Source organism: Solanum dulcamara, chromosome 3 (assembly GCF_947179165.1).
Source record: "Solanum dulcamara chromosome 3, daSolDulc1.2, whole genome shotgun sequence".
NCBI lineage: Eukaryota > Viridiplantae > Streptophyta > Magnoliopsida > Solanales > Solanaceae > Solanum > Solanum dulcamara.
This window is the reverse complement of record NC_077239.1, coordinates 15,067,238-15,093,634: the sequence shown is the minus strand read 5'-3', so window position 1 is coordinate 15,093,634 and position 26,397 is coordinate 15,067,238. Positions and strand designations below refer to the sequence as shown.

Sequence of the window (26,397 nt, the reverse complement as noted above, 5' to 3'; positions counted from 1 at the left end):
TTTATAATGTGAAGACTATATGATAATGGACATGAAAACTGGTGAATGAACTAGCTTAAGCTAAAAATCGAGACTTTTCTATTCTTGATAGTAAAACTTGATTAATTATCACTATGTATTTATTGGGATATGGAAACTTCATGAACTTATATTGAAATAGTGGCATTTTAATCATTAAACTTGCTTCAAAAAAATTATAATGTATGACATAAACTCAATGAATTAGTCCTTCCTTCTTCCTCTCTGATTTAAACAGATCGATATTAGCTTGAAAGGATTGGATAAACTTAGATGTGGATCTCAAAATGATTCAAATATAATTCTTTTACCATAAAGGGAAGAGATCCCATCAAAGCAAAATGTATAATTTCATTTTATAAAAAAATAAGAAGACAATCTGCTTTTTGATGTAGTTTTTAATATATTTAAAAGCATAATAAAATTTATACTAAATATGATTTCTTTTATAAATTAAAATATTCAATTTTTAAAACTTTATTGATGACTTAGATGAGTAAGAAAACACATTTTTCAAAAATAAAAATAAAAATAACAAAAACCTTTAATATTAGATGCCATAGATTAAAGAAATTCCTGGTAATACAATGACGACTAGAATTGAGATATTATGATTTGTATACAATGTGTCTGCAAATCGAGTAACCAATCCCAAGTAGTTAGATAAACAGAGGAGCCTGCCTGACTGACAATTGTGACAAAACAACGAGATACTTGTGCATAAACAAGAATTAAGATAAAGCAAAAAGACGCTAGCCTCATAGCGGGAGCTTTAGTGCACTGTCCTGTCCTTTTTTTATGTACTCATGTTGTGTTGTGCCAAGGCTAAGACTTTGAAAGACTAAAAGAACATGTTATCTCAACATTGTGTATGAAGATGACATGTTTTGCATTATAATTAACTGACTAGGCACTACAACTTATCTGCAATTCTTCCCAAAGCATCTGCAAGCTTGTCAACCACACCTACTAAGTTATCAATGCAGTCCTTTCTTTGCTCCCTATCCTGATCAAAAATGCATATTTTGTGCTTCAAGTTGGGAAGTCACCATTTTGCTATTCCTCTCCAGTGCTCTCACTAAATGATGCTGGACATTCCTTGTTTTTTCTTCATTTGTCTATGAGTCGTTTTGCTTTCTTTTACTTCCTTCCTGACCTCTCCCTATATCAGGCCCCCGAGTGTTAGGTTGTCTTGTACCTGCTTGTGTAAGGGAAACTTGAGAGAGTAGTTGAGGTTGTTGCTCTGAAATTAGCATAGGAATAAGAGCCTCATTCGTTGGTGGTAAATCTGAAAACAACCCATCATCCCCTACAACAACACTTTTTCCTCTATCAAACAAAACTTCTGATCCGAAAGCAAAAACCATCGCTTCTTCATTGCCATTTTCACGATCAAGTATATCAAACACTTGTGGTGAACCTAAGTCATTTATCTGAGACTCCCACTCTTAAAATCATTCCTCATCATCCAGAAGGACTCTGTTTCTTCTTTTATCTGAGACTCCCACTCTTTAATTGTGATGACCCTCCAGGTCATTTTTAAAATAAAGCATTCATTTCATCATTTAGAGCATTCTTGTGGTGAACCTAAGTCATTTATGACTTGCTGGCACTGACTGTTCGGTCGCCTTGTCATTCGTTTGGGTTTTAGGATCATTTCCCTATTTTGAAGCTTTTATAACTTAGAAAGTACATGAAAGCAATTTTTTCCTGATAGTCCTTCTGTTCAACTTCATCTCTGCAATGAGAGAAACAAAAACTAGTATCAGGGAAACTAAATACACTGACTAGATAAGCAAATAGGGACATTCATCTCTAACGTTCATCTCTAACGTTCATCTCCTCCCTCTCTATCTCACACTGTTCATCTCCGGTCAGTTCTGAATGGCTTCACCACCGCCGGTGAAGCTCCCGTGGCCACCAAATATAGATCATCAAATATCACCAGCTAATGACACTCTGAATCTGAAAAATAATATTGCAATTTCAAGTGAAGCTAGTTTGAATCAACAACAATCGATCGGTCAACAAAATACTGATGCAATCACTGTCTCTGAAGAGGAGTTGAGAATTGCACACAAGATCATCAATTTTCAGAAACATGGTTTGATTCGAGTATCAAGAACTGTGGTAGATGATTCCTTATCTTTTGGACTACATACAGTCCAAAAATTGGATCAAACCACCGCACCATTTGAGATCACTGATCAGGCGACGCTTGAGAGAAACATCGCAGAGTCGCCGGAGTTGCGCCTTCATATTCGAAGGGGCTCCGGCGACATTCGAGACGGCGGACCCCCTGGGGTTTGTTCCCCACCTCATGGCGCTCCTACCACCAAAATATCAACCCAAATGGATGGTGAAATCGTTGGGGACGATGGTACCGGTGAGGTTGCCGGAGCTCAGGCGACATTTTCAGGTGGAAACCAATGCAAAACGGGGAGTTTCATTGATACAAATACACCCCACTAGCAACTCACAAACACTAGAGAAGGAATCAAATCCTCTCAAATTAGCTCGAATTTGCCAAATCAACAGGGTCACTGTCAGAGTGCCGGCGCCGGAGCTCCGGCGAACCATTTGTCACAAGATCAAATCCAAAATATCCCTAAGAGCAATGCGCAACTTCCCATCCACAAGAGGTATCTCGAATCATCAACAACAAATTCAAATTTAAAAAGTCGTCGAGACACTCGTCAAGGTGATATGCACATTTTCACAGATAATCAAGCTGAAGAACACACATTGGTTCAAGACCAATATCAACAATATGTTCAATTCAATTAACTAAAGGATAATATGCACACAATTGATAATGCAAAGTCGATGCATCCTTTTTCCAAAAATGATAAACATGCCTCAGGAACTTCACAACAATGTAACAGTGCTAATGTTACAGACCTTCAAGGTAAGACCAATCCTTCCAACTTGATATACTCTGAGACTGCCAATTTGAAATCCAGTGGAGTTCTTTTGCAACCTAATGCAAATGTAATCCCTAGTAATGCTGTAGGTAACTCCTTGCAGGGCACTGATCATACCAAAATCAATTCTAAAAGCAGCCCTGGAATTCCTACCAAAATACCTAACAATTCTATTCCTCAAACTAGCAACCAGCTACACACTTAACAGCCTACCACCACCCACAATAGCTTCCCTAAGGTGTCTAGTAATTTTGACATCCAGGTTCAAACTAGCCAACCTAAGGTGCCCACCAGCTATGCTAATATTGGTCCTAGATATGTTGGAACTAAATCAGTCAATACCCAACCTCAACCAAATCCCACTAACCAAAACCCCCAAAAATATATTTTTCCCAACTTAAAGGACCAGGTCCTTCAGCCTGCCCCTTACACTGTAGTTCAGACCTTTGCTACCAAACTCAGAAATAATCAAGCAAAGAATGAGGCTCCTATTGAATTAGCCACCCCTGAATACACAACCAAACAGGGCCTGCCTGCTGTGTTTTTTGAAAAAGAAGACTTTATGCACAAACTAGCTCAAAGATGCAAATACACCTTGGTTGGCAAATTTACCCACACCATGCCAAAGATAGAGTTGATAAGAAGGAGCTTTATCATTCAAACTCAGCTCTCAGGAGGTGTAAAAATTGCTCATTTCAATACTAGACATGTCTACATTGACTTGGACAATGAGTTGGATTACAATACTGTCTGGACAAAACAGAGAATGACAATAGAAGGCCAACTCATGAGGATTTAGACATGGACACCTACTTTTAAACCGGATGAAGAAACCCCAATAGTGCCAATCTGGGTAGCCTTACCAGAACTACCTTGGCATTATTATAACATGGAGTTCACCACTGCCCTGCTAGCCTCTGTACGGAAGGCACTTTATCTAGACACTGCTTCCATACAAAAAACAAGGGGAAGCATAGCCAAGGTGAGACTTCAAGTGAACCTCACCAATAAAAGACCTCCCCATGTTTGGCTGGGATATGACAAAACTGATAAAACTCTAGGGAGGTGGCAAGCTATTTTATATGAAAATGTAACTGATTACTGCATGTATTGCAAACATCAGGGTCACTTGATACATGTTTGTAATATTCAAAGAAGGGATGAAGAACAAAAAAAAAGAAAAGAAGAAGAAACAACAAAAATGAACAAAAACAAGGAGGGCATGCTAACCAAGGATCATGATGACACAAATATCAATACATCTATAAAAGATGCTCCTGCTCAGCCACAACAAACACTTGACAATGCAAAAGAAATATTGTGGCAAGTTCAGAGGAAGAAACAGTCTAAGGGACAAAACAAGCCCCAACAAACAAATGTGATCAGCTCTATTCAACCACAGCAGAACAGGGGAGTTGATAAACCTCAGCAAAACATCACAAGTCCAGGTAAGCCCTCTACTCTTATTTATACTTCCAATAATAATGTTGATCTTGTTACCAAGGATCAAACCAATAACCAAGATGCAGGAGAACCAAGTAACCAAAGGAATTCCACTTTGAAGAATTCAGCAAAAATATAGGAAAACACCATAATTCACAAGGTACTACTCAAGGGAGCAATGTAACAAGGAATGCAGGTATTGACTTATTACTCCCCATACCCCTTACACCCCCACATCATATCTCTGCTGTTGTTGGCTGTGTAGTTGATGGAGGAAGGGTTGGAGGAGTAATGGAGAATCCCACTAATCTGCAGGATGGGGAACCCAAAAGGGGAGGGATCCTGTCTCATGTTTTGCTTGAGAATATCACTGACCTTAGGAGTGCCCTTACAGCCCCTGCTACCCCTGCACACAAGGCTCAAAATGACATACCAAATATTGAATCGATCAGAAGAGATCCCCCTACTGATGATTCTACCATGCAAAACATCTTAGGCTCTATGGCCAAGGATTTGGGATCCATTGCAAGCAGTAGTGGCAAAGACTCTAATGCTAAAAAGAACAAGTTAAGCAAGAAAAGGAGAGAGGCCATCAAAAAGAAAACAAACCTTTCTGAGAAATGCCAAACTCCTTTAACTGACAGTGTTGCAATGCAACAAAGTGAACAGGGATGTCAATAATTTGTACTTGATGATGATCAGGTGGGTATAAATATCACCCATTTTCAAACTCCAGAGGTAGCTATAGATCACTTCACCTTCAACACCAACATACAGGACCCTATTGATGAGTATGCTGTATGTGATTCAGAAAATGAAGAAGATAATAATTATCAGCCCTTGCATGATCAGGAGAAAGATGATATTATAAGTGAGCATTTAATCAAAACCATCAACCCCTCTTCTGAGAATATATATAAGGAAGACATACAATAGGTGGCTAGTTCACAGGGTCTATCTCCTAGAGGGATACATATGACCAGATTTAGCAACAAGGCAAAAATTTCTACAAAAACTGCCCCCACAGGCAGACCAAGTACCAGGTCCCATACTTCAAGAATTTCTCAATGATTAGTACCCTTAGCTGGAATGTAAGGGGTATTAATACCCAAGGAGCCATGGATAGAATAAAACTTCTCAAAAATATCCATCAAATTTCTCTTAAAGCTCTAATGGAACCTTTTTCTGATAACTCTCAGTTACAATACTTCAGAAACCAGCTCAATATGGACCATGCCATCCACAATCCCAATGGTAAGATTTGGATTTTCTGGACCAAAGATGTGAATTGCAAGATTTTGGAGAATGATGAGCAACTAATCACTTGTGAGCTCAATCATGCCATGATCCCAAATCAATTTATCACTACCTTTGTCAATGCTAAATGTAAAGATCATCTCAGAAGACCTTTATGGGATAGCCTTCTACAACAGTCTACTACTTCCAATTCATGGTGCACTATAGGAGACTTTAATGTTATTGTAGACCCTGAAGAAAAATTAGGGGGTGTCCCCTATAATATGAGAAAGAGTTTTGAGTTCATTAGCATTATTGAGGCTTCAGGTCTTCAAGACCTTGGTTTCTCAGGTCAAAAATACACCTGGTCCAACCTGAGGGGTATCAACTTTAGAATTTGGAAGAGACTTGATAGAGGGATGGTTAATGATAACTGGCTAGAGACCATGCCCCATACCAGCATTACTCATCTTCCTTCTGTGGGTTCTGATCACTGCCCTTTGCTCTTGGAAATGATTGACCAACAACACAACCCCATCAAGTTTTTCAAATTCCTGAACTGCTGGCCTGAGCAACCTTTTTTCATGGATACTGTCAAGAATTGCTTGAGCAGACCTTCTGAAGGAAATCCAATGTGGATTTTTCATCAGAAAATAAAAAGACTTACTGCTACTCTTAACTGCTGGTCAAGAAATCAATTTGGAGACATCTATGCTAAAGTCAAAGAATATGAGGAGAAGGCTAGACAAGCTGAAGAGAATCTGATCAGTATAAACACCAATGAAAATAGGTCTTAACTGCATGCTATCAATGCTGAGTACATTAGATACATGAAGATGAAGGATTCTATCCTCAGACAAAAGTCTCAACTTCACTGGTTCAAAGAAGGTGACAGGAACTCTAGCTACTTTCATGCTCTCATTAGAGGCAGAAGAAGAAAGCTTTACATCCACAGGATCCAAAATGAAGAAGGCTCTTAGGTGCAAGGTGATAAAGAGATAGCTGATGCTGCTTGTGAATATTTCCAACAAATTTTTACTAGAAAGGAGGAGCACATCCAACAGCAGACACTACATTGCATCCCTACAATGGTGACTGACAAAGACAATGAAGATTTACAAGCCATGCCTACTATGGAAGAAGTAAAAACTGTTGTTTTTACTATGAATCCTCACTCTGCTGCTGGCCCTGATGGGATGAATGGAACTTTCTTTCAGGTGTGCTGGGACATCATCAAAGAAGACCTCCTTAAAGTGATCACATCCTTCTTTTGTGGACAAACTATGCCTAAATATTTCACCCATACTTGTTTGGTTCTACTCCCAAAAGTAAACCATCCTACAAAAATCTCTGAGTTCAGACCCATAAGCCTTAGCTACTTCACTAACAAAATCATTTCCAAACTCCTCTACCTAAGACTTGCTCCTATTCTCCCCAACCTCATTTCCTTGAACCAATCTGGCTTTGTCAAGAATAGAAACATCTCTGAAAATATAATGCTTGCCCAGGAAATAATCCACCAGATCAAAAAACCAAATATTGGAGGCAATATTGTGATAAAACTTGACATGATCAAGGCTTATGATAGGGTCTCTTGGAATTACACTTGTCTTGTGATGAGAAGAATGAGGTTTAAAGAAACTTTTATTGACATGGTTTGGAGAATCATGGCTGATAACTGGTACTCTGTTGTAGTCAATGGTTCAAGACATGGTTTCTTTCACTCCACAAGGGGTCTCAAACAAGGTGATCCTCTCTCCCCTGCTTTATTTGTCCTAGGTGCTGAAGTGCTGTCCAGACTACTGAATAATCTTCATCAGCATCCCCAATTCCATGGTTTCTTTATGGCAAAAAAAGGACCTCAGATCAATCATCTGAGTTTTGCAGATGATATCATCATCTTTACTTCTGGAAGAAGGCACACCTTAGCTCTCATTATGGAGACGTTAACTACCTATGAAAGAGTTTCTGGACAATTGATTAACAAGCAAAAAAGTCATTTTATGGTTCCCTCCAATGCTTTCAAGTCTACTGTACTGAGAATCAAGAGTATCACTGGTTTCAACCAAAAGAGTAGTCCTATAACATACTTGGGATGTCCTATTTATATTGGTAGGCAAAGAGTTATTTACTACTCTGATCTTATTGCAAAAGTTGTAAGCAGGATCACTGGTTGGCATGCTAAAATCTTGAGCTATGGGGGTAGAGCTATTCTTGTGAACCATGTTATTCAAGCCATGCCAATACATTTGCTTTCAGCCAGCATCCCTCCCTCAACCATCATCAAGCAGATTCAGAGCATCACTGCTAACTTCTTTTGGGGATGGAAAAATGACAAGAGGAAGTACCACTGATCCTCATGGAAGAACCTTAGCTATCCTTATGATGAAGGGGGCATAGGGTTTAGACAAATCACTGATGTGGTTAAATCTTTTCAATACAAGCAGTGGTGGACCCTTAGAACCAAGAACACCTTGTGGGGAGAATTCCTTAAATCCAAATACTGTCAGAGGGCCAATATTATTACAAAAAAGTGGGACACTGGTCAGTCCTTAATTTGGAAGCACCTCATGAACAACAAACACAACATTGAGCCTCACATTCAGTGGCAAATTAAGTCTGGCTCTTGCCTTTTTTGGTGGGACAACTAGCTAGGTGTTGGCCCTTTAGCTCACTTTTCTGCTAAAAGCTGTAGGTTTAACCACACCCAAGTTTCATCTTTTCTAACTAATGGCCAATGGAATGTTGATCTCATTATCCAAAAAGCCCCTCCTCAGTTTCTTCCTAACATTTTAGCAACTCAATTCAGCTACCATCCTCTCAAACAGGACCATCCATGCTGGATTCCTAATACCAATGGGGAGTTCAGTTGTTCTTTTGCCTGGGAGCTCATTAGAGACAAGAGGACAAATACTATGCTGAATGCATGTACTTGGCACCAACTAATACCTTTCAAATGCTCCTTTCTTGTTTGGAGAGCTCTTAGAAGGAAATTACCTACCAATGAGAAAATAACCAGCTTTGGCAAAGCCCCCTCTCAGTGCCATTGTTGTGATAGACCTGGCCAAGACACCATTGATCACACCTTTGTTGCAGGAACCTTTGCCAAGAATACTTAGAGGGTGTTTGCTGATTCTTTGGGCATAAAAAAGGATTACACACCTCTTAGAAATATGTTTATGAGATGGTGGGCATCTAAATACAAGAATGAAGCACATAAACTCCTGTTACAAGCAATCCCTGTCTTCATTTGTTGGAACTTATGGAAGAATAGATGTGCTTCCAAATATGGTGGGAAGAAATCTAACCTTTCAAGAGTCAAATTTTCTGTCTACAAAGACATCTCTAACCTGCTCATCACAGCTTTTCCTTATATTGAATGGCCAAATAACTGGAAGCACCTAGTTATTTCAGTGGAACAATGCTACTATGACACCAAAATTACCCCTGTATGCTGGATCAAACCAGGTGATCACATGGTAAAGCTAAATACAGATGGTAGTGCCCTTAACAACCCAGGCAACATTGGTGGAGGGGGAATACTTAGAAATACTCATAGTGACCTTATATTTGCCTATGCAGTTCCATTGGGGGAAGGAACTAACAACCAAGCAGAAATCAGGGCTGCTATCTTTGGTCTATCTTGGTGTATTCATCTTGGTTATTTACAAGTAGAGTTAGAGGTAGATTCTCAACTCCTAATTAGGTGGTTACAACAAGAAGCAAGACCCCCTTGGTTAATAAAGGAGCTGCTGGACAATTTAAACAACATCATCAACCAATTCCAAACTTTCAGCTGTAAACACATCCTTAGAGAAGCAAACTACACAGCTGATGTCTTATCCAAACATAGCCACAAATGCAAATCTCCTGAACTCTATATCACTGTGCATGATCTCCCCAAACAAGCTAAGGTATACCTAGAGATGGACAAGCTGGAAATGCCTTCTTTCAGAAGAAAGAAACTCAGGAGAATCAAGAAACCTCCCTAACTCATTCCATTTTGGTTCTAACTCAAACTTCAACATGGTTTTGTCTATGCATAGCTATAAATACCTTGAAGATCTCACAGTTAGAACTCCTGGCAAAAGGAAAATCTCCCTTCCTTATTACTATCTTTATTATTTTCTTAGAATAACCAGTCTAACTTTAGAGGTAAGGAGTAGAGTAGTTTATATTTTGTCTTCTCTTCCTTCTTGGCTTAACAGGTATAGGAATCTTGAATTGAAGCCCAGGCTGGTTTCCTTGCAACACACATGGGACACATTCAAGTTCTTGTTTATGTTTTTGTTTGCTGGTCTGTGCAGATAAATCACATTATACATCCTGGAATTTTTCTACATCAGTAACAACAAGAGGAGCCATAAGGGAAGTGCTTCTTTTTGGGGTAACATAATTGTTTCCAGATTTTGCCTTTTGTTTCTGTTTCTGTGCAGGTTACAAACTACAGCAGGAACAATATTCCAGCCTCTTCCAAGATTACAGTAGTTACAACAATACAAAAGCATTCATCAGGAACACCTCTCAACAACTCCTACCAACCTGAAATTGCACCTCTTGAGCCATCTGTGTTTGTCTGTTTATCATTACAGATTCACTACACACTCCAGCTATGATAATTTGAACAACTTACAAACATGCAGCTCTACAGATTCAGCAAGATCCTAGGATCAAAAACAAGAGGAGCTGTTCCTTGCAACAAGTTTGTCAAAACTAAGGAGAAACAGATGCTAAAAACAAACCTCAGCAGCAGCAATCAGCCCTCAACAACATGCATTATGCAACATCCAAAATCCTCCAACTTTTGCAGGATATTAGCATCCCCAAAGATGGTTGAGCCCAAGAAATTTCAGCTCGAACGGATAACCGGAGACGTTAGTCGAGTGACATTGAAAAAGACAACCGATGTTGCACGCAGAACAGTAACTCTCAAGAGGAGCAACAGTATACATCATCAAAAATGCTCCAAATTTTGCAGGAATACAGCAACTACAACAATTGTAGAGCCCAAGAAATTTCAGCCCGAACGGAGAATCGGAGATGTTAGTCGAGCGACCTTGAAAAAGATAGCCGATTGTCATGGAACCCCTTTGTTTCTTCTTCTTTGGCAAAATCTGAATTTTAACAACTTTCAACAACTTGTATGCTAGCTATTATATGGACCCAAGAATGTAAAGCCCGAATGTATTCTCGGAAACGGTAGTCGAGCATCATAGAAGATATGACCGATCTCGACCCATGCAAAGGAAATTGGGTATACTTGATTTTCTTCAATTTAGCTAGGTTCTGTACCTTAGTTGAATAGAACTAGTTTTCTATACTTGATCTTCCTAGTCGAGAGGAGTCCTCTCATTACATATCTTCCATTTTATTTTTGGAGGTAAGGCCTTTCACGTCCCCCTCCTTGTACTCGTCAGTTTACTTTTATATATATAAGATGAAAATTTTATTAAAAAAAAAAAACTTGAAAAGTTGATTTCGATAATAAATTCATGTAAGCAACCTGGAATGGAATTTTGACTGTTCCATCAACTCTGAAATGGCCAAATTAGGCTAATAGCATAGTCGGCATGAGTATTGAGGCAATCGATACGGGTTTGAGGTCATTTGATACTTTTGCCTTTGAAAGTTAGCCTATGGTTGAGTTTAATCAAAATTCTAGGAAAACACACTCGGATGAAAATTCTAATAGTGTAGTTAATTTCATAATGTTAAGTTTGGTCTACAATGATCCTTCGTTCGCTTCTCGAGGCTTTCAGTCTAATCCCGAGGCCCATTGTGGAATTAGGCTCAAAATGACACCTAAGTGTGGAACCCACTTTTTATTAAAATGAACTCATATGGAAAGGTCAAATGCGCCATTAATTTTGAAACATCGAATTTTGTGGGGTAGCATATCTCATTTGTACGCATAGGGTTTTGAACAAATTCGAAAACCCTGTCAGAGATTTAGACATGCCAAAGTTCATATTACACCAACTGGGTCTGGTGCCATCGCTAAAGTGACCAAGTCCTCTCGCGCGGGTGTCACTTAACCGATAGACTTGTCACTAAAGTGACCGGTCATTTAAGCGACCTGATGTCACTAAAGCGATGCCCACTTCTTTGAGGTGGTCCCTTAAGCGATCATCGGGGGTTGGCTTTTGCGACATCGAAGGCCTATTTTTTGTCTCTTTTTCAGTTTTTTGCCCTAGCTTTGGAAATCAATTTCTCTCTATATTTGGGTGATTTGGGTGATTCAAAAGGCTAAGTTCGTGAATTTTTTAGGGGAATCCAGTAGTGTGTTCAAAATTAGGAGTAAAGGCTTCATTTGAGGTAAATTTCCCTTTTGCCCCTGCACTTTAGTGGGTTTTGTGCTTAGATGAGAATTTCGGTACTTGTTGGTTTTGTAGTTGTTTGGTTGTATGAATTGTGTTCCCTTTTTAAACACAAGGTAGGTTTAACATTTGGGACCTATTCTCAAAGTAAATTTTGTAAGTTACAAAGTGGGTCCCATAAATTTCCGATTTTAATTTCAAATTGACCCATCTTTGAATTTGATAATTTTAATGTCATAACAATTGTATTGATGTTATGATTCTATTGTTGGTAGCGTGGAAGCATTTGGAAACCATTCAAAAGGAAAAAGCTCTAGTTCCTTGAGTGGGATTGCGCGCGGTCGGCCTATAGAGGCTATGGTTTTTTCCGTTTTGGATTGAGCATACTTAGACATTTGTGTACTAAATTGTATTATCTTTGAGGGGTTTGGGAGTCGAGCATGCTAAATTCCTAGATTTCATGCCCTACGAGTTATTTTTGGGTATTTTAGGACGGTTAAAGCATGCCTCCTGTTAATATAGATCATCCATACCTTGTGGTGTGTGTTGTGCCTTTGGTTTATGTCTTTGGAAGCATGTTTGACCTTAGTGTAGGCTTAGACTAGTGTTGCCTTAGACTTGCATGATTTTGGTGCCGTTGTGTCTTCGAACTTCTCTAATGTCATTTCAAACAACTTAGCTCCTTGTAGACTGATATAGTAGACTTGACTCTGATAGTCTGAGCTTTATCTAGGTAGTAATATATCTTTGGAACCCTATCTCCATAATGTCTTATTCTTCTATCAGTTTTGCATCACTTGGTTCTTAGTTCCGGGAGTCTATTTGTCAATTCTGGTTGGATATGGTTCAGGCTGGAGTGATTTATTGATAGCACTCGGATTAGAGGCACTCCCTGTAATGCTCGATTGGCTGCCGATCCTAATTCTGACTGATTTGCCTCTATTTGTGGTTCAAGTCCCTAATTTAGTCCACCGGTGAGGTTCAAGTCATTGCCTTGGTATTATTGCCTCGGTTCGAGTCCCTATCCTTACTTCGCCGTGGTTCAAGTCCACCATCTTTATCAACCTTGGTTCAAGTCCATCACTCCTTACTAGCATTGGTTTGAGTTCTTTGCTACCATTACCTTGGTTCGAGTCCTTGGTATCTTTATTACGTGGTTCGAGTTCACAATGATTTATTACCTTTGTTCAAGTCCTTGGTCTCCTTTGCACGTGGTTTGAGTCCATGATTATCTACACCTTGGTTCAAGTTCTTGGTTATTATCAAATCTCAGTTCAAGAACCTAATACTCTTATGATTCTTCGGTTCAAGTCCTTAACTTTTTTCAACTTTGGGTTAAAGCTTCAGGCTTACGAATGGTTTGGTTCAAGACTGTGGAAAATTATGGCATTGTTGGAACTTTATTAGATTATCTCATTTTACTTCAAATATCTTTGCTCCTGTCGGGCTTATGGGAATTCGTTCAGGTGGTTACTTTTTGACTTGTGCACGAGTGTACCCGTCAGGTTTATGGGAGCCCGATGTATTTAGCTAGTTTATACACTCGTGTACATACCTACCTTGTTTCCTTGTTCTATCCCTTGTTTTGTTTTAGCTTCTTGCATTTCTGTTTAAATTTACTTATCTTGCTTAATCGGTCTATGATGCCTACTAGGTACCTTTTGTATGGTACTAATACTAGACTCTACATCTGTTTTCATGATACAAGTCCAAGTACTAGCTATCGATGTTGATTTGAGCCCGCTGTAGTCTTGATCGAAGGTGAGGGTGAGCACATAGCGTCCTGGATTTACCGTCTCCCTCTATACATATATTTTGTGTGTCTTTTGCTTTGGAGACAACCTTGTTTTTCTGGTCCACTTTTTGGACTTGTACTCATTTTGTAGTAGCTCTGTACATGTAACTTTTATGTTCTGGGAGGGATCTTTTGGTTTGTATATATTTCTTTGTGCTTCCGACATTTATTTATGTTCCTGTTATTTCTTTATTATTTTTAGTTGTATTGTTGATCTTCTACCCTTATGTAACATCCCCTAAAAATGTTGTATACGATGTTTCAATTCTCGCCTAAAAATAATACATCATCTGTATTTTGGGCATAACTTTTCATAGGATTGTCCAAATTGGATTTTTCAAATTTTTGTGTAACCACAAGATCATTACCTACAACTTTTGTGAACTATATTTAAAGTTTTGGAGGTTAAGTAGGTCCAATAAATTAATTATTGTAAGAAAGGATGCTGTGATGGAATAAAGTATTTATAGAAGAAAAATCATATCTCACTTTAGGATTATCTAAATTAGTTGATTCTTAAATGATATGAAACTAGACTTCCATATCTACAATTCTTATGAAGACACCAAATCCTAATAAGGAATTTATCGTATTCAAACGCAACTCCGAAAAAGAGTATTCTGTTAAAAAGAACTCATCTCACCTACAATGGAAAAATCTAGATATATTTGACATCACTCCTGACATCAATTGTCCTCCATTTAACATCACCCATGACATCACAATTTTCCATTAAATTTTCAGATTTTTTCTTTATAATTATTTTATTTATTGTTAGGTCCCTCTTCTACTCCTGTAAATACCCACCTTATTTCCTTATTTTATTCATCAAGATTTCTCAAGCAACTCTTCTCTCTATACACTTTTTTACTCATTCTTAAATATAGTTTTAGTTCTTAGTAGTGAAGAAATACTATTCTGGTGATTCATATACTCCGAGTAGTACATAAAACGTTCCGGCAAGGAGAAAAGCTAGGACTTAAGAGTGTTCATTAAGTCCTTCGGTTCCGACTAAAGCTTCGAATTCCAGGTATGTAAGGCTTCAATGAGAGTATTCCTTCCACTCTCATGTCTAAATTATTTTGATTTTATGATAAATAATATTTATTTTCTTTAAGCTTTACTCTAAGTTATGTGAGTGTTTATTCATGGGTTCTTCCACCCATGTAGTCCAAAAACTCTTTTAATTAAGTCTCTTAATTTCAAATAATATTTTGTTATGTTAATTCTTATTTTTACTTAATAGTATGAATCATGATTAAACTAATGATTATTGATCTATTTTGATGCAACATAATTTCATATGTATGAATTGATGGTTTGCAAGTAATTCCTCTATTTATCTATTTAAAGGTTCTTGAAATTCATGGTGGGTTGTTTAAAACATGATTTTTAATTAATGGATTTCAAAGTATTTATGTATATTTATTTACATATATGTTTGCAAGTTAAAGTGATTTGAACCCACCTAGTTTTACTATGTTTTTAATAAAGTTTGGCTTAAAAGCTTTAACTCCAAATAAATGTTTATGAAAGCAATATCTATGATCAAAAGGGAGTCTTATGAAATGATATGAATGATGGATTCTTTATGCAATAAGGACAATTCTTTTATATTTGAATTACCAAATATTTTAATAAGCTATTCTACCGAATATGATATTTGAATTCTCAAGCTATATGCTATGACTATTTTGAAGTATTAAACTATTTCGTGGGGTTGACTTAGCACCGAATGGGTCATAAAGTGGGATTCAGTAAGGAAATCCTAGTAGAAACCCCTTGTCTCATTCACTATGTGCCAACACAAGAGCCCTTGTAGGCTTAGGCTAATGGATCCCTGAAAGCCTTAAAGTTAAAGTTAAAGAAATGAATGAAGTTGACAGAGTTCTACCTAGCAAGTAGTCTCCCTGGCCAACGTAGGAGGTTATGTTGGATTCCATATAATAGCTCGCATGGTCTTAATTATTGGTTATAGTTATTTTTCCACAAAATGAATGTTTTAAAAGATATCTATATAATTTATTATGCATGCATTACATTATGTTCCATATTACATAAATGTTTTAATGTTTCCTCAATGTTCATGCATCCTTACATACTTAGTACATTCAAAGTACTAGCGCATACTCTTTTTCCTACATGATATCACTATGTAGGGACCTGTGCTCCTCCTCGTTCTCCTCCACATGGCTAGTTGAGATTTCGTTGAAGACTACTATTGGTGAGTTCCCATGTTCCGGGAATAATACTCCTTTTATCTTTTTAGCTTATGATATGTTGAGATATTTTACTATGGCATTTCTTTTATTATGATTGAGGGTGAGCTAGAGACTTGTCTTAGCCCCGTTAAATCTAAAAGTTAGAGGTATTGTTGGACATATGTAAGTTGAAGATTTACTATTATGATTTCCGCTTGTTTATCATGATTACCTATGAAAGGCTAAAAGAATGCCAAGATGCTTGTTTGAGGTACTTTTGGGTTCCTCATTCGCCATGTCATGTCTAGGCCCTAGGCGTGGGTCGTGACACCTTATATCCCATTACTTACAGTTCTAGGATAAGAGCCGTCTTGCCTACTGGAAGGTTATAGTAGGTGTAGTTAAACCCTCAGCTTGATGGTTCGAGTGGCTCGGGCATGCCTAGGGATTTACATGATGAATCTAGTGAAGTCCCAATGCAATCAGTCAAGATTAAGTTCAATTAACAAGATCTTAGCAATGCCGTGGCTAAGGCATGCAAGGCAAGACGTGGCTAAGGAATGATAAAGGCTAGGAAAAGCTAAGGAAAGTCAAGGCTATGATAGTTACAAGGTCGTGGCAAGGTCATGACTTAAAAAGAGTGGGGTAAGTGCTGGATGTAAGGGAAAATGCTGAGGAGACTAGACCACAACGATAAGCTGTGTGAGGCAGGACCTGGGCATAGTGCAGGCACGTGGGAACACATGAGATTTGGTAGCTAGAGACAGATTTTGGCACTAGAGTTGAAGGCTTCCCACGTGTGCCTCACACATGCATGGGCAGTTGAACAGTTTTTAGCCATTTTGGCCTTTGTTAGCATTTTAGATAAGCTTGTAAATTTGAATTTGAATTGGCCTATCAATTAGGGATGTCAACTGACTTTGTAAGGTACATGACTGGCATGTGACTGAGTGTTGTGGCCTATTTATTGGCACAGGCAGACCAATCACAGATAGAGAGAGTCATTTGGTCAGATTTTTGTAAGGCTGATTTTGTGTGCTTCTTTGTGACACAAGTTTAATACAAAGTTGGTACTTATTCCTGTACGTGCTGGTATGTTTATATATTTGTAAGAATTTTCTATGTGTGAAAAACAATTAACAAAAAAGAAAGAAAAGTTGAGTCTAAAGTGTGAGGCTGCCGAAGTGGGTTAGATTATTGTAAGTTGACCCCCTTACAACTTGTATCAGAGAAAAGGGTTTCAACACTAACAATGGCTGAAAGAAATAATTAAATGACATTTAATTAAAGGTTGCATGATTGGAGGCCATTCTGGGCATGAAAACAAGCGACGAAGGCATAACTGATGTTCTGACACAAATTCAGGGCACCATTGTAGTGATGCAGACTTATCGTGGGAGTGTTGATGGCCAGTTGACTAAATTGTAGGCTTTTCATGAGTCTGTGGGTACACAAATTGAGGGTCTTAAGAAGGAAAATGAAGATTTGAAGACAGAGGTAACAGTCCTTTGTCTGGCTATTACAAATCTGCCCAGAGGAGGCGACGAACATACCAAGATCAAATTTCATAAACCTAAGTCATTTGATGGTGGTTGTGGTGCCAAAGAACTAGATTATTTTTATGGGATCTGGAGCATTACTTTTCTAGTGCTCATATCCCTACAAATGAAAAATTGACTATTGCAGTTTGTTACTTTTATGGTGATGTCGTTTTTTGGTGGCGAACAAAGAATGTTGATGATGAGAGTGCAAATAGGCCCAAGGTTGATACATGCAAAAAAGTAAGGGAAACACTTCATGAGAAATACCTACCAAGTAACTCATCATGGGTTGCTAGGGATATGTTGAAATATTTGAAACAAGTGGGATCTATTTGGGAGTATGTGAAGGAATTTTCATCACTATTGTTGGATATTCTGAACATGTCCAGGGAAGATAAGATGCACAATTCCATTTCTTCCATGTAGGGGTGGTCACAAAATGAATTGTGTAGGCAGAAAGTCCTAAATCTTCCAAGTGCAATTGTTGCAGTGGATGCCTTAACTAATTTTCCCTCTAACAGTGCCACTACTGACCCATCTCCTTCATCTAAGGCTAAAAGGAAGGAAAAGGGTAAAGACCGGAAGAAAGAGAACTAAAGGCAATAAGGAAATGACAAAGGAAAGGGGAAGATGGATGTTGCATCGTCCAGTCAAAGAAAGCTCACTGGTGAAAACATTTGTTGGACTTTTCAGAAACCAGGCTATCAGGCAAGGAATTATCCTAAACAGGGCAAAATAAATGCTCTACTGGCCGAACAGGAGAAACAAGTAAAGGGTAAGGGGTAGGAAATTATTGCTTATGTTAATCCTTTACGTTTGCTGAACACTTTGACTAGTGTTAGTACAATGGATACAAACGAAAATGTTGTTGATGATGTTGCCTACATAAATGCGACTGAAACGGTGGATGATTTATCATACCTTGGATGTCCAATTATACTAATGGGTCCATTTCATGATAATCTTTGCTATTTTCTTCAGGAATGTGCTGAGCTTCGCACCAACAAAGGATCAGTGCGATCGATCTTCCATTTTTATTTTTTATTTTTTCTTACATAAGAGTACTAATAAATCTAAGTTTAGTGCTTGGTGTATTGATTTTTTTTGGAAAGGAAGTGTGTGAAGATTGGGGATAAGAGTGTGATTATGATGGTGGATACTGGTGCGACTCATACTTTTGTTGCCTCAAAAATTATCAAAGAGAATGGTTTGAAGGTGACTGATTGTACAACGAGGATGAAGGTAGTCAATTCTGCCACACAACTAGGCTATGGCATGGCTCTAGACATGCCTTTGACAATAGGGCACTGGTCTGGTGTGTATAATCTGACTATTATACCACTAGATGATTTCAACCTGTTGCTGGGAATCGACTTTATGAGGAAATTCAAAGTTTTTCCTATTCCTCATTTAGAGGTTCTGATGTTTATGAGTGAGAAGGACCGTGGATTTATGAAAGGAATCCATATCTTGACGAGGAAAGTAAGAAGAATACTAAAATTACTGCACTACTATCTGCTATGGCTTTTAAGAAGGGCTTTAAGAAGGTTGAACCGACTTATCTTGTTGCCTTGGTGGAAGTGAAGTCTGATGTGCAGATTAAGTTCTAGATGTTGTTGCTAAGTTATAGACTGAGTACAAGGATGTGATGCCTCTAGAACTTCCTAAAGAGTTGCCTCCAAGGAGGGAAATAGATCACAGAACTGAACTAATTCCTAGATTAGTGCCACCGGCATGACCTCCTTACCGCATGTCTCTATTGGAGTTGACTGAACTTCGCAATCAATTGTCAGATTTTCTTGATTCTGGAATGATTCGGCCTTCGAAGGCTCTATTTGGTGCATCTATACTATTCCAAAAAAAGCAAGACGACAATCTTAGGATGTGTTTTGATTGCAGGGCATTGAACAAAGTAACTATGAAGAACAAGTATCCGGTGCCACTGATTCTAGACTTGCTGGATTGGTTGTCTAAGGCTAGTTTCTTTTCTAAGTTAGATTTGAGGTCTGGCTATTGGCAAGTATGTATTACTATGGTGGATGCCCCAAAGACTATTTATTTCACTAGATATGGTAGCTATGAATTCCTTGTAATGTCATTTGGGTTAATTAATGCCCTGGCTACTTTTTGCAATTTGATGAACAATGTACTTTATAAGTATCTTGATGAATTTGTAGTAGTCTACTTAGATGATATAGTCATATATAGTAGGACACTAGAAGATCATCTGCTGCATTTGAGAAAGGTGCTACAACGACTTAGAGAATACCAACTCTATGTTACGATGGAAAAATGTGAGTTTGCTAGTCGCAAAATAAAGTTTTTGGACCATTTGGTAAGCAAAAACCAAGTGCGTATGGACCCTAAGAATGTGCAGGCAATTATAAAATGGCAAGCACCCAGTGAGATTAAAGAACTAAGATTATTTTTAGGACTTGCAAACTACTATAGGAAGTTCATAGCAGGCTTTTCAAAGAAGGTTGCCCTATTGAGGGATTTGCTAAAGAATAATGTGAAATGGGCTTGGTCAGAATCAAGGGAGAAGGCTTTTAATTCGTTAAAGAAGGCCATCGCATTAGAACCAATATTACGACTGCCTGAATTTGATCTTTCATTTAAGGTACACACTAACGCCTCTAATTATACTGTTGGTGATGTGCTGGTGCAGGGTGAACATCCTATTGTATTTGAGAGTAGAAAATTAAATCCTATGGAGCAAAGGTATTGTGCTCATGAAAAGGAAATGGTGGCAGTACTTCATTGTCTTCAAATATAGAGGGTGTATCTACTTGGGATGAAGTTTGTTGTCAAGATAAACATTGTGGCTAATACATACTTCAAAACTCAAAAGTAATCGAGTTTAATATAGGACCGATAGCAGGAGATATTGGCTGAATATGACTTCGTGTGGGTAGATAAACCAAGTAAGCAAAACCAAGTAGTTGATGCAGTAAGTCGCAAAGAGATATTTGCTGATGTTTATGGCTTTAATAGACTTGAAGCTAATTTTCATAATAAGATCAAAGTTATTATTACATATGATTCATTATATGTTAAGTTAATAAATCAAGTGAAGGAGGGTACAGTTAGACAGTATTGGATTGAGGGCGATCTGCTATATTTGATAGGGGGGAGAATCATTATTCCTCAAGGTGATGGGCTGTGAAGGAAACTCCTAAAATAGATAGATGATATTGTTTATGCTGGGCATCCAAGTGTTGAAAGGATGATGGCATTGTTGTTCCGAAATTATTTCTTGAAGATAAAATTAAGGCCTATGTAAAATCATGTCTAGTGTGTCAACTAGATAAAATAGAAAGAAGGAAGGAAGCTGGGTTACTTCAGCCTCTACCTATTGCGAAGCGTTCATGGGCTTTTATTTTAATGGATTTCATTAGTAGATTTCCAAGAGTGAATGACAAAGCATCAATCATGGTTGTGGTTGATAGGTTCTCAAAATACGGTATCTTTATTACTGCCCCTACTTTATGTTATTCTTAAATAGATATTGTGTTATTCTATAAGAATGTTGTGAAGAATTTTTGTGTTCCATTCAATATTGTAAGTGATCGTGATGCTAGGTTTACTGGCCGGTTTTGGACTACTTTGTTCAAGATGATGGGTACTAATTTGAAATTCTCAACAACAAACCACCCACAAACTAATGAAAAAACTAAAAAAATCAATCATCTGCTTGAAGAATATCTCAGACACTATGTAACTGCAAGTCAGCGGAATTGGGTTGAGTTGCAAGATAGTGCATAGTTCTGTTACAACCTACATAGGTCATCAACAACAGAGAATAGTCCATTTGAGTTGGTATTGGGCATTAATCCTAACATACCATTGGAATTTTCTAAATCTAAATCACAATGCAGTTGCCCAGCTGCTTACAGGTATGCGTGACAAAAGCAAGAGTTGCTAGATGAGGCATAAGACAGCCTGAGGAAGGAAGCAAAAGGAATGAAGAAGTATGCTGAGAAACATCAGCGTGCTTTAGAATTTTAGGTTGGGGATAAGGTGTTGCTAAAACTTATTCCATAAATCTAAAAGAAAATCGGTAGCAATATGATTCATCGTGGATTGATTTCGAAATATGATGGGCCTTTTGAAGTTATAGAGAATATGGGTGAAGTTTCTTATCGGTTGAACTTGCCAAAAATATTAAAAATTCACCCTATATTCCATGTGAGTTTTCTGAAGCCTTTTCATAAAGATGTTGATAATCCAACAAGGTCAGCAACCCAACATGCTCCTCTTGTTATAAGAAAGTAGTTTGAAGAATAATTTGAGAGGATTTTGGATCATAAGATTTTGGGTCAAAGAAAGATGAATTGGCAAACAGAATTTCTGGTTCAATGGAGAGGCAAGCCAGTGTGTGATGCTACATGGGAGAAAGGTTCATCTTTGTTGCAGTTTGAGAATGAGATAGAGGCGTACTCAGATTCTTCCTAATCGAGGACGATGAGCTCATCTGGTGGGGGAAGTTTGTTAGAAAATCAACTTGATAGTTCGAGTAGCTCAGGAATGGCTAGGGATTTACAAGATGAACCTAGTCAAGTTCCAATGCAATCAGTCAAGATTAAGTTCAATTGTCAAGACCTTGGCAATGTCGTAGCTAAGGCATGACAAATGCTGGGCAAAGCTAAGGAAGGCAAGGCTATGATCGTGGAAAGGTCATGACAAGGTTGTGGCTAAATAAATGTGTGCTAAGTGCTAGATAAAGGGGTAAAAGCTAAGGAGACTGGATCACAACGGCAAGCTATGCGAGGCAGGACCGGTGCGAGATTGGGAGGCCAAAGATAGATTTTGGCACCAGAATTGAAGGGTGCCATTTGTGCCTCACACATGCATGGGAAGTTCGACGGATGGATAGTTTTAGCCATTTTAGCCTTTGTCAGCATTTTAGATAAGCTTGTAAATTCGGATTTGAATAAGCTTATCAGTTGGGGATGTCAAATAACTGTGTAAGGTACATAACTGGAATGTTACTGGGTGGTGTGGCCTATTTTTTGGCACACGTAAACTAGTCGTAGGTAGAGAGAATCATTGGGTCAGATTTTTAGAAGACTGGTTTTGTGTGCTTCTTTGTGGCACAAGTTTAATACAAAGTTGTGACTTGTTCTTGTATGTGCTGGTGTGTTTCGATATTCATAGGCATTGTTTAGGTGTGAAACAAAATTGAGGGAAAAGAAAGAAAGGTTTAGTATAATGTGTTAGGCTGCCGAAGTAGGTTAGATCATCGTGAGTTGACCCCCTTACAGGTGTCATCATGATCTGGGAAATCGAGTCGTGAAATCAATGTTCTTAAAATTCCCATCCAAGTTTTCCCATTTCTTTTGGCATTGAATTGGTCCATAATTCACTCCTTGTATTTTACAGTGGAAAGAAACAGAATCCCACTTTGATTCAATCTGTGCTGAATCCAATGGTAATAGTAATATTCATCCAATGTTCTAAGCCTTTGGGTATGTATAATTCATATTTGTAATAATCTTGTGTGTAGGAAACACATTTGTTATTATTTTTGTCACATCTTTTTATGGATACAATTAAATTTTAAATAACACTAAATTATTTTCCTAATAAGAAATACTTTGACTAAAAAAAATTGAATGTGTGAGGGTGGATCCATAAACTACATATATGTCAAAGTAATATCATCTAATTTGGTAAATAATTCACCCTCAATTAGTTTCATTCCGGATTAGTCACTGCTAACAATTAAGAATCTTCTAAATTAAACTATCCAAAATTTTACAAAATATAATGTTTTCCTAAAAATAAGAGTCAATTCATAGGAGAAGAAACAGACAACAACAACTAGCTTTACCTAAATGCCTAGACTTTTTTTTCTTCTCTGATTTATATGAATAGACATCAGGTAGAAAGGATCGGATAAACTTAGATATGAATTACAAAATGTTTTGAACTTTACTTAGTTACCATAATTGGAATAGATCGAACCAAAGTAAAATATATATTTTTATTTAATAAAAAATTAGTAAAACAATCTATAGTTAATTCATGATCTTCTTGAATGCTTTTCTTAGAATGAATAAACTTTCTCTCCCATTTCATAACCAAAAATCTCACGTTATAATGACACATATTAAAACCCACCAGTAGGTAAGTGCAAGACCTAATCCACCGGACCGTGCGAGCACCTACTCTAATACCAAGATAGGAAAACCTTTTCACCCAATTTAAATCAGACATGAAAATAAATGAAAATTAAACGAAACAACCAATTTTCATATTGAAATACTTATAATTTGTCAAATCAAAATACCTTTATAAAGAAAACACATTGATCCCTCCCCCAAGAAACTAGCCTAAAGAGGTAGAGGAGCTTCTAAAGAGTACAACTGTAATAACCCTCTAGGTCATTTCCTCCATTTTCTGACTTTTTCAGCATTTAAAGCTTTTCTATAGCGATCCCAAGTCATTTATGACTTGCTGGTACTGATAGTTTGGTCTCCTAGTTGTTCATTCAGGTCTTATGCTCGTTTTCCTGTTTTGAGGCTCTTGGAGCTTGAACAATTGACTATGATCGAAACTCCAAGAAAAAGAGCTTAGAATTGAATTCTAACAGTTCCAATAGCTTCAGAATGGTAATTTTAGGCTAATGGCATGTTCGGCATGAGTCCCAATCCTTTTGGTGAGAGTTTGATCCTTTTGGTGTTTTATCCTTTAAGATTTAGCCTAAGTTTTAGTTTTGTCAACATTCTTTGGGAACCTTCTCATATTAGAATTTCGACAACACGATTAGCTTAGAAAAATCAAGTTTGATCTAGGAGAACCTTTAGTTTCAGTCCTGAGGCTTTTGATGTGAGTTTGAATACTTAGATGAGATATTGGAAAGCTTAAAGGTATAGAGTTGACTTTGGTCAACATTCGGAAAATTGATTGTTGTGTGAGAATTTTGTCAGTGCCGTTAGCTCTAGAATATTGAATTTGGTCTAGCAGGACCTTTAGTAAAAGACGTTTGATTGTTGTTTCATCAATTCCATTGAGTCTAAGATGTCATTTACAATTAGATTTCATATATGGTTTGTGTTCACAGGGTCCCGAATGGATCAAGAGCACCTAATCGGACATTAGAGCCTTTGTTGGTTTTTTGGGATTTGCTGATGCCTAGAATTTTTAATCGCGATTGCCAACCTTTGACTTAAGATAACAATGAACAAATTCTGTAAACAAATCACTTTTTATTCATCGCGGTCGCGACCTATTGGGCTCGCGATAGCGATGAACAATTTCATGCCTTTTAAGATCAGTCCCCTGCGATTTTTAGCTGTATTCCCCATTTTTAAAATGCAACTATGAGAGCTCTAGACCTCTGTTTTGGGTGATTCGAAGTTCATCATGCTCAGGATAGTTTGTGTCTACACATTGGAGAGATAGGGGATTATCGAAGGATCATCGTTTTAGGTAAATATTGCCAACCCTCTTTTATTTTATTTTATTGGGGTTTTGTTGCATGAACTAAGTTTGGGCTATTTCAAGCCCTGAATTGAGCTCCATTTTAGAACACAAGTTTGTGGAGGTCAAACTTTTCATGTAGTCAAACTCAGAATTCCTGATGTGGGTCCCAAAATCCTGATTTAGACTCGATTTTGGGTCTGTCTCCAAAAAATGTGAATTTGGTGTGAAAATATTTGTATTTCTGTCACAGTCAATATTTTGAAGATCTTGAAGGAGATAGGAGGTGATTCCTAAAGACAGATCTTCAAATTGGAGGATTCGAAGCGTAAGTGATAGGCTTCGAGGTAGCTATTATAATGACCCTCCAAGTCATTTTCCTTATACTACTTTCATTTCATCATTTAGAGCATTCCTATAGCAACCACTAGTCATTTATCATCTACTGTCCCTAGTAGTTTGGTTGCCTGTTCGTTTATTTGGACTTTGTGCAAGTTCCATGTTAGAAGGCCTTTATAACTTAAAAAGTGATTTTTGAGTTAATGTACAGGAAAATGGCCTTGAAAAAGATTTTTGACTATTCTATCAATTCTAGAATGGTCAAATTAGGTTGGAAACGTGGCTGACTCAATTTCTGGGATTTTCAGTGCGAGTTGAAATAGTTTTTAGCATTTTAGCTTTGAAAACTGGCCAACGATTGACTGGTCAACATTCTTGAAAAGTACACTCAGATGAAAATTCTGACAGCGCAATTAGCTCTGAAATTTCAAGTTTTTTCTAAAATGACTTGCATTTGACTTCCAATGCATCTGGACTCATTTCAAGCCCCTTGGTGGAATTTGGGTAAAAATGGCATTGGGAGTACGACCCACATTCAATCGTAATGACCTCATATGGAAATTTTGACTATGTCGTTGAATCCAAAATATCAAATTTTGTTGGGTGGCATAGTCCGATTGCATGTATGGGTTTCAAAATAATCCTGAACCCCTCATCAGAGTTTTTGAACTTGGAGAATATCAGCTAAAAAGTTGATATCTAGTCGCCAAATATGAGGTATCGGTGTGATTTTGGTTTATCTCGGGTCAGTCTGTTGCGCTCAATTGAGTTTGCTCTTATTGAGTAGAGTCAGCATCAAAAATGAGGAATTGGTTATTGGGTTAAGTTATGAAGAAGAGAAGTGAATTTGAGAGTTTTCCTTTGGCTTGAGTTCTGGGTTGGAGTTGCCCGACCCGAGAAGGTACTTGTAGGTCTAGTGGAGTTTGTGGGCCTAGATTTCTAGTCTTTTCGTGACTTTGGGTTCTTTTCCATCCTTTGACTTTTTAGGACAAAAATCCTTTTAGTAGTGGATGTTGTAATGACCCTCCAGGTCATTTTCATCCTTTAAAATCTTTGTAGCATATAGAGATTTTTTGTAGCGACCCCAAGTCTTTTACGACTTACTGGCACTGACAGTTCAATCACCTGGTCGTTCTTTGGGTTTTATGCTTGATTTCC

The 26,397-nt window shown here is 37.7% G+C and overlaps 1 pseudogene; it reads right to left on the bottom strand.

The window, feature by feature from the left end:
* Positions 1-931: 931 nt before the first annotated feature.
* LOC129883476 (trihelix transcription factor ASR3-like) lies at positions 932-22,910 on the bottom strand (annotated as a pseudogene).
* Between the last annotated feature and the right edge of the window lie 3,487 nt (positions 22,911-26,397).